The sequence below is a fragment of the Oryx dammah genome, unplaced genomic scaffold (assembly GCF_014754425.2).
Source record: "Oryx dammah isolate SB20612 unplaced genomic scaffold, SCBI_Odam_1.1 HiC_scaffold_17, whole genome shotgun sequence".
In the NCBI taxonomy this organism is placed as follows: domain Eukaryota; kingdom Metazoa; phylum Chordata; class Mammalia; order Artiodactyla; family Bovidae; genus Oryx; species Oryx dammah.
The window spans coordinates 46,583,405-46,595,967 of NW_024070201.1; the positions used below are offsets into that span (position 1 = coordinate 46,583,405).

General features: G+C 43.8%; 1 long non-coding RNA gene and 1 pseudogene across 1 annotated transcript; both read right to left on the reverse strand.

Annotated features, from left to right (window-relative positions):
- Positions 1–2,783: 2,783 nt before the first annotated feature.
- Positions 2,784–7,084, reverse strand: LOC120876600 (annotated as a pseudogene).
- Positions 7,085–8,858: 1,774 nt separating this feature from the next.
- Positions 8,859–10,981, reverse strand: LOC120876601. Its single transcript, XR_005724192.1, has 2 exons — positions 10,383–10,981; positions 8,859–10,300 (listed from the first exon to the last, which is right to left on the reverse strand). It is a non-coding gene; the product is annotated as an uncharacterized LOC120876601 (long non-coding RNA).
- Between the last annotated feature and the right edge of the window lie 1,582 nt (positions 10,982–12,563).

Below are 12,563 nucleotides of genomic sequence, written 5' to 3' on the forward strand. Positions count from 1 at the left end.
CTAGGTACTTCCTCCTGAACAGGAGAACTGAGCATTCCAGTAAATGAAACAGCATCAGTGGCCCTGGAGAGTCATTTGTCAATAATTCAAGAGTACAGAATTTTCCTAGTCAGTCAGAATCCCAGTCATTGTAGCAATGGGAAGATAGGAAGGCAGAGATCAAGGAAAGTATTTAAAAGACCAATTTTCCCTTGTTTCCAAGGGTGAGCGCTAAGACATGAATGTGTGCATACACACAGAGACACAAAAACTGGAAAAATTCCTCTTTGGAATTCCTTGTCAAATCAAAGTTCATCCGAAGGTAAGAACTTGAGAATTCCTCGGGACAAGTATGGATAAGAGAAGATACACTATATCCACTTTTTTAAAAAAATAACTTTGACTTCATAGGGATTAAGAATTCCAAAAGACATGGGGATCCCACCAAGCCCTGAATGAATATCTACTGCAGAAGTGATTCCTCTCTTATCTCACTGAAGGAAAATATCAGACTTTTTCCTTCATTCCTGAGAACTTTTTTGTTTTTTGAGAACTTTTAACTCATTAAAAAAGTACGGCTGACCAGGATACACAAACACCTGCCTAAATCAGTGTTAAGAAATCTCACAGTTATACTTCTGAGTCTTAATGTATCACTGTGAATGGTAACTTTGGGGCAAACATAACCTAAATTGAAATTTGAGTCCAAAGAAATAGAATTATTGTACAATTTTTTGAAAAAATAAAATAAGGCACTATCCAGAAACATTTATTTTACAATTAGGTAAGGTTTAAATAAAATTGTATTTTTTCATCAAGGTATTCTGTTTCTAAAACATAGAAAGGGTTATAATGTAGCATATAAGCTAATATTTATTCTGAAAAAGGCTTATTTTAGTCACAGTGAGAGGGAAGCAGAAAATGAATAAACATTATATAGAGAACCACTTTTGAGCTAGAAGTTACAGAACTTATTACAAATGATATATTGTTTAATACATACAATGCTGTTGCTGGTGCTGCTGCTGCTAAGCCGCTTCAGAAGTGTCCGACTCTGTGTGACCCCATAGACGGCCGCCCACCAGGCTCCTCTGTCCCTGGGATTCTCCAGGCAAGAACACTGGAGTGGGTTGCTATTTCCTCTCCAAGGCAGGAAAGTGAAAAGTGAAAGGGAAGTCGCTCGGTCATGTCTGACTCTTAGCGACCCCATGGACTGCAGCCTACCAGGCTCCTCCATCCATGGGATTTTCCAGGCAAGAGTACTGGAGTGGGGTGCCATTGCCTTCTCCCATACAATGCCAATTAGAGAAATTCTGTATATATATGCGTTTTTACAAATAAGATCCTGGATCTCATAGAATCTAGGTTACTTAGTAGGGCTTCTCTAGTGGCTCAGTTGGTAAAGAATCTGTTTACTTAATAAGAGCAAGTACATAGCAATTCTGAAATTATAATAAAACTGTAATCCCACAAACACAAAGAGACACACACGCCTAGGCGCACATGCTTTTCCATGACAGGCAGAGACGGAATAGTCTCGACAGCAGCACAAAGGTGATCTAGGATCTGGAAAATGATGCATCAGTAAAAAGGATCCTTGTGTCCCTGAAAGCACAAACCTGTTTAATCAGACACTGGTACAGGTTGTATTTTTTGGTGTTCAATAGGCCAAATACTTGTTATTGGGACACTTAGATGCTTCTCCCTTAGTATCATTTTGTTGTTGTTCAGTCGCTCAATCATGTCTGACTCTACAATTCTATGGACTGCAGCATACCAGGCTTCCCTGTCCTTCAGCATCTCCCGGAGTTTGCTCAAACTCATGTCCATTGAGTCAGTGATGCCATCCAGCCATCTCCTCCTCTGTCGTCCCCTTCTCCTCCCGCCCTCAATCTTTCCCAGCGTCAGGGTCTTTCCAAGGAGAAAATATCCTGTATCATCTGACAATAATATATATGGCACAGCTTTTATATCATGATTACATTAACAAATAAACACAGCCGGTAAAGATGTTATTCTAGGTCACACTGCTAACATGTGAAGACAGTTTTTGAAATTAGATGCTCCGGGCATAAAACTTCCACTCAGGTTTACAGGACCTGACTCCTGGGTGTTTGAGACATATTAGTGTCTGTCAAGAGTTCCCATGCGTTCAAAGGCTACTCCCCAAAAGGGTGGGTGTCAAAATAGCCTGAGAGTTCATGATACCTGGGAATAATTACAAACCCCAGGAAAAGATGACATTATGATTACTAAATGAAGAATGGTCTGAATTTCATGTGCTTGTAAAGATCTTAACGCTGACATGTAGGTGTGCAAATACAAACACAAAGATGCTGTCTTTCCATTCTGGCTTCTTGCGTATGTGACCAAAAGGAACAATGATTTGCAGCAAGGCAAAAATATTCCTTAAAATCCAAGTCTGTTTCTGGAAATCTATACCAAAAGATACAGGCTCTCTTCTATACTCAGAGGAAACTTGAAATGTAAGGGAATTGTCTCCAATTCTAGGTCTCTAGCAGGTAAAGAAGATTCAACTTTCCCATAAGTCAAGCATCAACTAAATATGGGAATCTGAGCTGCATGAGAGTAAGAGTGAAAGTCGCTTGGTCGTGTCTGACTCTTTGCAAACCCATGGGCTACACCGTCCATGGATTTCTCCAGGCCAGAATGCTGGAGTGGGTAGCCTTTCCCTTCTCCAGGAGATCTTCCCTACCCAGGGATTGAACCCAGGACTCTCACATTGCAGGCAGATTCTTTACCAGCTGAGCCACAAGGGAAGCCCAAGAATACTGGAGTGGGTACCCTATCCCTTCTGCAGCGGATCTTCCCGACCCAGAAAGTGAACCGTGTTCTTGTGCATTGCAGGAGGATCCTTTACCAATGGAGCTATGAGGGAAGGGGGCTGCAGGGCTCAAAGCAACCTTAGTGACAACACCAGAAAGAGCACAGCCACACAGAAGAGATGGAATTTTGTCTTCATTTTTCTCAGGTCTCAAATACAGGGCCTTCCTCCTCAGTTTTACCTGCAGCATCTCGTTCTTTGGTTCCTTAAAATGATGCTCCACATCTGAGATGAGATCTCTCACCAACTGGCTCTGCTGCAGCAGCTCATTCTCAGAGTCAGCCAGGTTACATCAACCAACCTCCTCCTCAGTCTTCAGGTTTTGCCATTCCTTCAACTCCTCCCTGTTCAGGATCTCTCTCAGGTTTTAAAAATCTGCCTGGATATTTTCTCTCTCATGTTGTATTTCATTCTTCAGGAATGAGAGTGAGAGGAGGAGGAAAGCAATGCTTGAGGAAACTGACTTTTCCTGTTTTTTTCTCTCCGTCACTTTTCAAAGGTTTCCCTAGTAGCTCAGTCGGTAAAGAATCAGCCTGCAATGTAAGAGACCCGGATTCGATTCCTGGGTCAGGAAGATCTCCTGGAGAAGGAAATGCCACCCCACTCCAGTATTCTTGCCTGGAGAATCCCATGGACAGATGAGCCTGGCAGGCTACATAGTCCATAGTGTCTCAAGAGTCAGACACGACTTGGTGACTAAACCACTACCACCAGCACATTTCACATTAATGGCCTCAAGTCTGCATTACCGAGGCTAACCCTCAGCTAAAAGGGGATCCTCATGAGTATAGCTCGGCCATCACACACCTGTCCAGGATACTCACGCTTCCCTGCATTACTCCTGACCCCTCCCTCCTTCCTCTGCCACAAAGTTGAACACTGAGGACAGAACCATGAGACACTGCCAAATGGATTCCAAGAAGGCTAATAAACATGGCAGGAATGGAATGTGAAATTCACCAGTCATCCTCACCAGAAACTCCCTCTCTATGAACACCTCCCTCCCAATATCTGTATTCATTTGTGATATATTCCCTATTCAGCACCCACTCCTATCAAGGAAATGGTGAAGAAGAGGACTAGCCAAGTGACTAGCTGTCAGGGAACAAAGAAGAAGACAGCTCCTTGTGATCAACCCAAGGTCCTGCTCAGATATATAACTCCTTCAGGAAGTGCCTCCTCCTACCTTCCAGGTATTCATCTCTCCTCTGACTTGAGCTTTCAGCTTCTCAGCTTCCTGCTGCTCCCTCCTCATCCTCTTCAAAAATTCCTGGAGTTTCCACTATGAATAAAGAATCCCATCAGAGTCAAGCTATGGTTTTCTCAACATCAATGTAGAAAATAAATGGGGGAAAAATGAAGATGTTTGCCAAAGAGAATAGACTTTACAGAATTGAGAACAGCAATTAGAATCTGTGACTTTGGGGGGGAAAAATGAGGTAGGGTATGTGTTCTTTACAACTCAAGCAATAGAAGTCACCATACACTTGTCAAGAGAAGACTGGTTCTCTTTGTTCTAGGAGAAACCTGATCGTGTAGCAAGGAAACAATTTCTATCTCTTCCACCTAGTGCCCTAGTTACCCTCCTGTTCAAAGGGGTAATGTTCTCTTGAACATCAGATCTCCACCTATTAGCATGAGGTACACGAATGTCTACTTCTGGCTAAGTGTCTGTTTGTAGGGTCGAAGTGTCCACGTGTTGGTCACTCTCAGACATGTCGGACTCTTTGCAACCCCATGGACTATAGCCTGCCAGGCTTCTCTGTCCATGGAATTCTTCAGGTAAGAATACTGAAGAGGGTAGCCAATCCCTTCTCCAGAGGATCTTCCCAACACAGGGAGGGAATCCAGTTTCCTGCACCGCAGGCAGATTCTTTACTGTCTGAGCCATGTGTAGGGTTATTACTTTATAATTGCAGGAATACACTGAAATGTCCCTCAGACATCAGAAACTGAGCATATGGAGAAAAGAGTTCACAAGCCCCAGGTTCATGGTGAACAAGTTACCAAAGTCCAGTGCAAAGTAGACATTTCCCCTCAAGTACCATTTCTGACTTGTCTTTCCTCCATTCTGGTCTCTTACCTGGTACTTCTGGGCAACCTCCTTCCATGAGGAATGTGTGGTGACCATGGTGTTCCTGAGACCACTTGCAAAGCCAGCAAATGACCTTGTCATCCTCCTCACAGAAGAGCAGGACTTTCTCTCCATGGCACAGATAGATTTCTCTCTTGCTCCTCCAGGTTCACCTTGACCTCCCCTTGACCACCTGGAGCCACTCCACTATGCTGGCCAGGTGCCAATGAGGCCGCAGGTTCCCAGGTTCATACTTGATTCTGAATACAGGGCACCTTCTCTCCCCATCTAGGCCAATCACGGACTCCTTGTTGCTTGCAGTGTTGCAGGCTTGACAGAAGTTGTGGCCACAGTCACAGCTCAGGGTTCTGTCAGAAGCTCCAGGAAAATGGGGCAGGTCAACTTCTGTAGGTTCACTGATTTTCCTGAAGCCATGGCAACTTGTCCCCTCCTCCTACCTGTCCTGAATTCTGAGGATTCTCTTGTGCACCGATCTTTGCATTATTGGGCAAGATAAAAGGGGCAGATTAAGAAAGGTTGAAGTACATGCTCATAATTGCTTGTAAATGTTATACAGGCCAAGAAATATGGAGGACCTAAAGGAAACTGTAGAGAAAACAGGAAAGGGAAAACAAGGGAAACAAGGGATCTGATCAAAACAAGATTTCATCATAATTTTAAGCACTTTACTATCAGTTCTTGATTCTTATCATATGAAATTCCATCCTTATCTGTGCAGTGATTCTTGCTAATTAAATTTTACCAAAGAACAGTTGCCTTGATACTTTTTCTACTAAGATACTTGTATGATGCACCATCCATCCTGTTTTTTCTTTCCAGTGCCCAGGAAGCAGTCTCAGTATGAAAAGACTGAAACCACTTAAAGCCATTGGGCTTTTAGATCCACTCTTCTCTCAGCACCGGATGCTGCCACTGACATCCATATGACTCTCTCTTATAGTTCAGTAAACTGTCTTCTGACATAGTCTCTCATCATAAAGACCTGCTCTATCTGAAGTATTTACAGCATAACCATGCCATCATTTGCTATAGACTGACAAAGATTTCCCGTATCATCATGACCTCATATATGACAATGTGTTTGTATGTATAAGAGGAAACCCTTCATCCAATGTATAAATGGAGACAATGACTTACAAAGATCATGTGTATTCAATTTACAAAATGAGGCTGAACTTAATATGTTAGGGGTCCTCCTTCAGAGACCTGTCTCCTATCCTACTGAGTGAAGGAAAGAAACTTCACGGACCCGATTAACACTCAGAGCAATGAGTGAACTCTGCTAGGTTCTGTCTATATAAATAGTGATTTCACCTTGGCCTAAAAAGATTCATTGAATTATAGAAGTCTGATATTTAAAAGCATATAAACATAGATAAAATGAATGTCAGTCTTGAGAAAAAACATCTCAAAATATTAGTCCAGGTCATTAAACTAATTATCATTGATGAATTATATGCTGGTAGTAGGGCTAATATCTATATGAAGTAAGATGAATGTAAAAAGAGGATTTAGATCCAAGATGACAGAGGAATAGGTGGACGTGAAGTACATCTTTCTCCATGGATACATCAGGAATACACCTCCAGAGACAGAAGATCTTGCAGAACACCAGCTAAGAATGGACAGGAATACCTGACCACCTGAAAAGAATATATAAAACCATGCAAAACTCGATAGGACAAAGGAAGAAGGGTGAAAAAGAGGAGAGTAGGACTGGATTTACCTCTGGAGGGTGGAGGAACTGAAGCAGGGGTCAGATCCACACATTGGGACAACTGTTTCGGGTAGAGGTAAAGCATTTGAGGCTGTTGAGAGTGAAGCAGCTGATCTGTCGCAGTCTGAATGGAATGATAATCACACAGACAACCCTTGCTGCAGCCATATATACTCAGGACAGGGACACAAGTCCCCTAGAAAGTGCAGCAACTGGGAGCTGGAGCATAGACCTTGGAGAGCAATCCCAGGGCAAGGTTTGCTGTTGACTGCAGGGAGACAGCCCAAGGGGATTGTGGGAGGAGATGCAGTGGGAAATGTTTGTGAAGGAAAGCCAGGCAAACATGGAGTCAGGGTGATACTGCTGAGTCACACACAGGAGAGAGAGCCATCTCCATAGCTTCTCTCTCCCCGCATGTCATCACTGGACAGCGGGGACCCTGTCCAGAGACAGAGACAAAGAAAGACCCCAGAGAGACTGGCCCTGTAAGTGCCTGATGCACCAAGCAGCAGAGAAGGACCCCAGTCAGGGTGGCCCTTTAAGTGCTTGATGTGCTGAGAAACAGAAAAGGCCTCCAAAGTGGGGGAGGGTCCTGTAAGTCCCCGAGCTACCAAGAAAGAGGGAAGGACCCCAACTGGTGCAGGGGGGAGTCCTGTAAATGCCTGAATGGGTCAAGCAATGGAGAAGGCCTAGTCAAAGAGGCCCTCTAATTGCCAGCTGCCAGAGCCTTCCCTGGTGGCTCAGACGGTAAAGCGTCTGCCTGCAATGTGGGAGATACGGGTTCAATCCCTGGGTCAAGAAGATCCTCTGGAGATGGAAATGCCAACCCACTTGCCTGGAAAATCCCATGGATGGAGGAACCTGATAGGCTACTGTCTATGGGATTGCAAAGAGCAGGACATGACTGAGCGACTTCTCTTAGAGGCTAGGAAAAAACTCTAATAGGACTGTAGCTCTTGCGGCTGAGGCAGTTGGTGACCCTGCGTATTGCCACCACCAGCGTTCCCACGAGCCAAGCAGCTGTGTCGTCTCCATGCTCAATCCTCACTGGGGCTCAGCTGCCAGAAGCAAGTTGTGGGCCTCCCTGGTGGCTCATAATCTGCCTGTATTGCAGGAGACCTGGGTTGATCCCTGGTCAGGAAGATCCCCTGGAGAAGGGAATGGCAACTCACTCCAGTGTTCTTGCCTGGAGAACTCCGTGGAGAGAGGAACCCGGCAAAACCCTAATAACACCATATCTTCTGTGACAGTTGCCACTGGCACCTCTATGTATCCAGCATTGCCATGGGTCCAAGCTCCTGTGCCACCCCCTCGAATGATCCCGCCTTGGACAGAGCAGCCAGAGGCTAGGAAAAACCCTAAGGGCCCCTTATTCCCTGTCGTCCTAGCCGCTGGTTCCTCTTAGTACCTGGTACTGCCAGGGCCCCTGCGATCCAAGCAGCTGCACTGCCTCCATACCAGGTCCTCCTTGGGGCAAACCCAAGTCCTCCAGAGCAGCCTCAGGACCAAAGCCCTATAGACCACTCACATGCAGAGGTGCAGATAAAACCACCGTTGAAATCCAGGGCTAGTGTGGCTAAGGAAGAGAACCCAAAACCTTCCCACCCGTGGTACAAGCTGCAGATTAAATTCACGTGATCAACTAGGCAGATTTGTGTCTATGGAATATATATAAGGACAACGAGAGGTCCTGCAAAAGAAAATGCGCTAGCACAGGCCAATGCAGACATAAGAGGCAAAAAAATGCAGGAGTAGGGCCAGATTAGAATCAGGTCTAGAGACTAGCCCAGTATTGGAGGGCATCCTAGGGAGGCGAGGTGGACTATGACTCACAGCGAGGGAAAAGACACTAACAGGTAATATCCAAGAAAAACATTTATTATTCTTATATTTTAACTTGTTCTGTCATTGTTTCTGGGTTCTTTTCTCTTTTCCTTATTCTCCCTCTGTTGCTGTAGTTGTTGATTTTATTAATGCTATTAAATCCATTTACACTTTGGAGAATTTTTGTTGTTGTTGTTAATCAGGCTTTTCATTTCCTTTATTTTGTCTGCCTCTACATTGGTCTTTTGCAGTTGTGAAGGTTTTTTCCCCCCATTTTTTTTTTAATTAAAAAATTTATTATTATTGTTTTTCTACATATATATTTTGCTTTTCTTTTTCTTTTCCTGTTGTAGTTATTCTTTAGTATATATAAATCTCCTTTACCTACTTCTATTTAACTTTTCATTTCTTTCTTTTCTTCCTTTTCTCTCTTTTTCTCACCATGTTTATTAGTCTGTTTTGCTTTCATGGCTTTATTCTCCAGCTGTCATATTGCTTTAGTTTTGTTTTCCAGCTTAGGTTTTAGTTTTGTTTTTAACTGGTTGATATCATTTTTGCTTTCCTTTGCTCACCAGATCAATCTCTTCTACTTTCTTACTTTCTTTTTTGACTGTTTTGGTTTTGGTTATGTGTGTATACAAGTGTACACATATAAAGTTCAAATAGGAAATTTATAGACAGAATTTTCTTCTTTTGTGATTGTTGTAAAACTGTTTCTGCCAAGTACGATAAAACCACAAATTATGGATATTGTATGGAAAGAGGTATGGAAAGAGTCTTTCTTCTTAAATATAACTGTAAAGTGAAATTGTGCTTTATTTCCAAGGTTGTCATCTACTATTATTTAATATAAATTCCTTGCAATGTTAGTAACATAAAACCTGAAACAGTAAACTAACAACTCAGTTCTAAGACCCTATAGTAACTGGCCTGACAGAGGTGAACTGTATGAGCTCAGAAGACAAAGGTCTAAAACCAACTATGGTTGAGAGGGAATAAGGAATATGTAGCAGAGATGCTAATCTCCAAAGTCAGCCTTGATGAGGAAAGATTTGGTTAGAAAGGGGGAACTCCTGGTGAGGAAAGAGATTTGACTTGTGTCTGTACTTGAGTCACAGGGTCGAGAAGATCCCTTGAGAAGGGAATGGCCACACACTCTAGTATTCTTGCCTGAAGAATTCCATGGACAGAGGAGCCTGGTGGGCTACAGTCCATAGAATCGCAAAGAACTGGACTTGACTAAGTGACTGACACATTCCAATTTCACATTCTGTGCCTGAGTACAGTGGGTACAGCTGGACATTTTATAAGGAGGAAGGGAAATAAATGCGGAGGCTGCGCTAACTTATTTCCCTTTCAGGTCTAATGATGTGGATATAATAATGCTTCTCTGATATCTTTTTATATCATGAACACCAATCAAGTAGATTTAAAAAGTGAAAGTTAGATGTCACTGTTACTAGAAGTTAGATGCTTCCAGATGTCACTTTTATACATTTTTCCCAGGTGCTCATCTTGCTCCTGATCTCTCAGCTGAGCTGGTTCTAAATGGCAAATCCAGCTCATAGAGAAGCTTGAGCAGGATAGGATGTAAGGAAGTGCAGTAGTTCCATGTCTGGCCCAGTGAATACCACAGAGGAGAGCCTGCCAGCTGTCACATCATCAGGCTCCTGAGCATAGACAGGCCTATGGAATGAGAATTTATTGACACGGTCATGTAGAAATACTACAGTGATATCCTGATAGAAATTAAAATAATAGGACTCAAGACCCCTTGGCCTTTGTTCTTGTTGATAGAAGGGATTTTCTACCTCTTGAAAAATCAGGGATCCTGACTGACCTCAGTTCAGTTCAGTTCAGTCGCTCAGTCGTGTCCGACTCTTTGCGACCCCATGAATCGCAGCACGCCAGGCCTCCCTGACCTCAGCAAGGTGCCATTGAAACTCAACAGAATGGGAAGGAACTGTGGGTAGATTTTAGTCTTGAGAAACAAACAGTCCCTCCAAGGAACAAACCAAGCCTTTCTCTTCTTCCAAACCCACTTCTCCTAAGACTTCCCCTCCCAGAGACTGCTCTTGAGTCAGCACTCTCAGCAGGAAGCCTGCAGGCTAGGCCATTTCCCCCTTTAAACAGCTTCCAGACATCTAATTAAACTCACTCAAGCAGATTTCATTTTTTCTTCTGTGTCTCTCGGACTCTGCCCTCTAGAAACCACCCGGCTAGCCTCACATCCTAACGGAGAAGTTGTGATTCCTTGGAGAAGGGTGAAGACAGGCCCTGGGCAGGTGTGTTCAGGATTCACTCACTTCACCAGGGGCCTGACCTCTACTATGATGATCCGAAGTAGAAGATGAGGGGAAATGAAAGTTAAATTCCAGGGGGTGGAGTTTGGACAGGAAAGGAGAAGAGAAATTATAGACCAATAAGAGGTATCCACATAGAGCTTTTGGGAAGTGACAAGGCTTTTGTGCCTGAGTTTGCTGAGTCAGTGAGGCTGAGCCCCAAAGAACTGATGCTTTTGAACTGTGGTGTTGGAGAAGACTCTTGAGAGTCCCTTGGACTGCAGGGAGATCCAACCAGTCCATTCTGAAGGAGATAACCTTGGAATTTCTTTGGAAGGAATGATGCTAAAGCTGAAACTCCAGTACTTTGGCCACCTCATGTGAAGAGTTGACTCATTGGAAATGATTTTGATGCTGGGAGGGATTGGGGGCAGGAGAAGAAGGGGACGACAGAGGATGAGATGGCTGGATGGCATCACTGACTCAATGGACGCGAGCCTGAGTGAACTCCAGGAGTTGGTGATGGACAGGGAGGCCTGGCGTGCTGCAATTCATGGGGTCGCAAAGAGTCAGACATGACTGAGCGACTGAACTGAACTGAACTCAACTCTTCTCCTGGAAACTGTTGTCATGTTTCTTCAAACTAACCCATCCTTTGGAAAATTAGGCTTCCTGAGCAATGTAATTTCACAGACCCACCTTGCCTCATTGCCTTACAAATGTGCTATCAAGAGGAGGGAGTAAAGTATCCTCTTTTCCCCAGTGAGGACCCACACTGAGGGCTCCCCTGAGGCAGCAACACTGGTATGCTCTCCTCTGGCCTGTGTCCACCAGCTGAAGTAAGTGAATGTGGACATCTGTCCTATTAGGTCATGTTAGAGGAAACAGCCCAACAAATCTGAAATCACGGAGGTGGTCAGTCAGAGGGGTCATCACAGAGTGGGAGTTCACTGACGCTTACTTTCAGAAGTTGGGTGCAATATGGCCAAAATGACACTTTTCAAATAGACTAAGAAGATGAAAGTGTATGAAGTATCATTTGTTGCACAACATCATCTAATACTATGTAACATAGAATTCCTATAATTTTAACGTGATAAAGATGAATTAGAAAAATTAGTGAGATGGTTAATTTTATGTGTCAACTTGACTGGTCACTGGGTGACCAGATTAGGCATTCTTATGGGTGTGTCTGTGTGGGTGCTGTCTCCAGATGAGATTAGATTGGATGTGTTCCGGTAAAGAAGTTTGCTTTTCCCAGTGTGGGTGGACATCATCCAATCTGTTGAGGGCCTGCAAAGAACAAAGATCTTCCCTGTAGCTCAGATGGTAAAGAATCAGCCTAAAAGCAGGACACCTGGGTTCGACCCCTGGGTCAGGAAGATCCTCTGGAGAAGGGAATGGCAATCCACTCCAGTATTCTTGCCTGGAGAATCCCATGGACAGAGGATCCTGGCGGGCTATAGTTCGTGAGGTCGCAAAGAGCTGGACACGACTGAGCGACTAACACTGCTACTGCAAAGAACAAAAATTTTGTGCGAGATAATGTTTAATTCTCATTTTCTCACATGTAACTGTCCTGTTTTCTGAGCACCAATTACTGAAGAGGTTCCAGGACACCTACTTTGTCCTTTCTCTGAGAAGCGAATATCTGACCGGAAGCTACTTATCAATGTTATATACTTTCAGCAGAGGGCTGTATTTCTGGGGCCAGGAGCCACTACTAGAAAGTGAATGCCCCTCAGGCTGCAGATCTCTTCTTTCTAAATACAAAAATTCAGGTCTTCATTCTCTTTTAACTAGTTGCTTCATCTTGAACTG